This window comes from Priapulus caudatus, unplaced genomic scaffold, assembly GCF_000485595.1.
Source record: "Priapulus caudatus unplaced genomic scaffold, Priapulus_caudatus-5.0.1 Scaffold1001, whole genome shotgun sequence".
Lineage (NCBI taxonomy): Eukaryota > Metazoa > Priapulida > Priapulimorpha > Priapulimorphida > Priapulidae > Priapulus > Priapulus caudatus.
The window spans coordinates 51548-54670 of record NW_014578062.1 but is presented as its reverse complement, the minus strand read 5'-3'; the positions used below and the strand labels follow the sequence as shown (position 1 = coordinate 54670).

The window sequence follows — 3123 nt, the reverse complement described above, 5'->3', positions numbered from 1 at the left end:
GGCGAGGTACGGTTCGGCATATTAGATAGTACCAGGGTACGTTCCGGTATACCGGACCGTACCCAGGGTACGTTCCGGCAGTACCCCGAGGGACATAGACCCTCTCAGCGTAACCAGCCTTATTGTGGTAAATAAAAATAGTCCGCGTTGTAAATCCGATGTTTTCCTGGTCGACGCTGTCACGGGTTAGCTTACACGCGGTAGTTAACGCGAGTAAACTTATACACACATTTTTTCCACGTGCTAATACGTTTGGCTAAATGACGGTTATTTATGCATCTAACACTGACATCACATTATAAACGCAAACGTTAAACAGTTCGTTTAAATCGCCGACTCTAAATCAACATAAACGTTGCAATATAGTTACCAAGTGAGCCGCATAAAATGTGAAAACACGAAACACGAGAAGTGTTTTTATCTGTGCACACAGCAGAATAGGGATCGTGCATCTGCGCCGCATCCCACCCACGCGTGCTGCCTTAACGAGAGACAGCGTAGGTACTAAAGCTGAAGGGGTCGTTGTCGTATCAGGTACTAGAGATATGTACCCGAGGTACGTATATGTATGTATACACAAGTGTACCAGACCTGTATCTTCTCAGCATATTATGTATGTGTTTACATAAACATACCTGCCCCGCGGGCAGCATATGAAACCACGCGATAAAGTACGAGAATGTCGTAAACCTTCAAAACAAGAGAACAAACGCCATTTGTAAATGTTTGTTTTCGTTTATAACCGTTAGATAAGTAAGTTTTCTGATGTATTTTCCATGAAAAACACACATTTTACTCATTAATATAACATATAATATCACTATAATTGCAATTCTTAGTGCAAATGTGTTATTTTCATCTTAATCTTAACTAGTTATGAGAGGGTCTGGGCTTATAGCTGCCGAGTTTTGTTTAGTTAGGAAATGATAATGATTTGCGTATCCGTATCGTTCCGCGTATACGGCAGTATTAACAGGTATCAGGATATGCAGTGTAGGGGCCTATACGCAATACGTTTTTGTTCTACTTTTTGTTTATGTCTGTTATGATTAGTTTACAGCTGACCTCAGGGTTTTTGGTAGATAATTCGGGATTTTGGCTACAAGTCATGGAGGCTGACATCTTGCCAAATTCCAGCCAATCAGAAGGCGCTAAATTCTTCTTATGTTATACCGTTTTCCGGCTTTTACGACAATACCACGTGACTGAACGAGACTTCCCGCCTGGGTACATTTATGGAGTGCAGCGGTACGGTTTTGTAGAAACAACATTGGTCAGGTACACTTGTGTATACATATATGTACCTCGGGTACATATCTGTAGTACCTGATACGACAACGAACCCATCTGCGTAAGTAAGCGTGTAATGGCGCGGGTGTAATCGTAACGATGTGAGATGATGCATGCCATGGTGGCGGCCGCGGCATGACCTTAGCGTGACCGCATGAGCGAGGTAACGTTGGCAGACGATCGGCCGTTGAGTGCGGGAAAGAGCAGCCACGTAAATGTCAGTCGAGACAGTTTCGTCTCGGCGAGAATTTGATTTTGCGTGTTTTCTCGTAAGACGTAGCATTAGATCACTTGCTCGCGCGGGCCTTGATACGCATATGGCCGTGGAGCTGCTCGTTAGAATTACTGCCTCATTTCTCATCTGATCAGCGAATTGAGCGGAGAGCCGATCACAACATCGACCGCCTCGGCCGTCAAGATAAAAACCGTCGCCGAAACTTGATGCGGGCATCTCGAAAAATTGCTTCGCGTGGCGTATTTCCTCAGCATTTTCCTTCGCGTCAAACGGCTGTTGCGCCTGCCGACGGATTTTGATAAAAAAATGCAGCGGGACGTGCCGTGGGCACGAGCAACATTGCGCGGCATCCAGCGTGAGCTCACAATGCGCGCGTGTAGCAGTGCATGAATTCTGTGCTCTGCGGGCTTGATTTACGTCTTGTCGCTAACAACTCGATGATGGGTGCAGCTGGTCCCGGCTTGAAATACGTTATTGTAACAAGTTGAGGAAGTGCTAGCGCAACCTTGTGATCAGTCCGATTTTCTTTTTAACTGTTTCTCATACTCTCATCATATTATCTATTTATATGTCGGAAAAAAAGTGCACGTGCATGCATGTGTCTTCATGGTAGCACCTATTTGCTAATTATTTGCTAATTTCCAAAATATATTTCACATCTATTTTTGCTGGCGCCGTAAGAAAACGGTATGCCTCACCTTTTTCCACAGCCTTCCAAACATTATACCTTCTCCCACAGTTTATTATGTTATGTATTATGTTATTAGTTTATTATACCTTCTCCCATAATTCCAGACACAAAATACTTTCTCCTATTTTTCGTGACACAATATGTATACGCTCTCCCGTAGTTCCTGACACAATATACCTTCTCGCGTAGTTCCTGACACAATATACTTTCTGCTATTGTTCGTGACAGAATGTACCCTCTCCCGTAGTTCCTGACACAATGTTCCTTCTCACGTAGTTCCTGACACAATATACTTTCTCCCGTAGTTCTTTACACAATATACCCTCTCTCGTAGTTCCTGACACAATATTATATACCTTCTCACGTAGTTCCTGACACAATATACACTCTCTCGTAGTTCCTTACACAATATACCCTCTCTCGTAGTTCCTGACACAATGTACCCTCTCTCGTAGTTCCTTACACAATATACCCTCTCCCGTAGTTCCTGACACAATATACCCTCTCATGTAGTTCCTGACACAATACACCCTTTCGCGTAGTTCCTGACACAATATACCCTTTCCTGTACATCGTTAGTACACATGTCTAGCCACTCGCAGCACACACGTGCATTTACGCGGGGACAATCATTCTAGAGGCTATCTTTTGAGTAGTAGAACGGAATTGCACTGTTAGGCATCCACTTAAAGTTTCACGATGTCATTTCGAGACATTGATCCCTCTCACAAATCCGGCCACAGCATGCTGCTGAGTGAGCGGGCAGACGGCTGGGTGGATTTGCGGGTAAATGGATGGGTGGGTTGCCAGCTGGCTGGAGGGGAGGGTAGGTGGAGGAGCAGGCAGGCAGCTGGGTGGAGGGGTGGGTTGGCAGCTGGGTGGAGGGGTGGGTTGGCAGCTGGGTGGA

The 3123-nt window shown here is 45.1% G+C and overlaps 1 protein-coding gene across 1 annotated transcript in view; it reads left to right on the top strand.

Annotated features, from left to right (window-relative positions):
• LOC106814898 (ankyrin repeat domain-containing protein 13D-like) overlaps positions 1 to 3123 on the top strand; it is a 51313-nt gene that overhangs the window by 23994 nt on the left and 24196 nt on the right. The window lies entirely within an intron of this gene.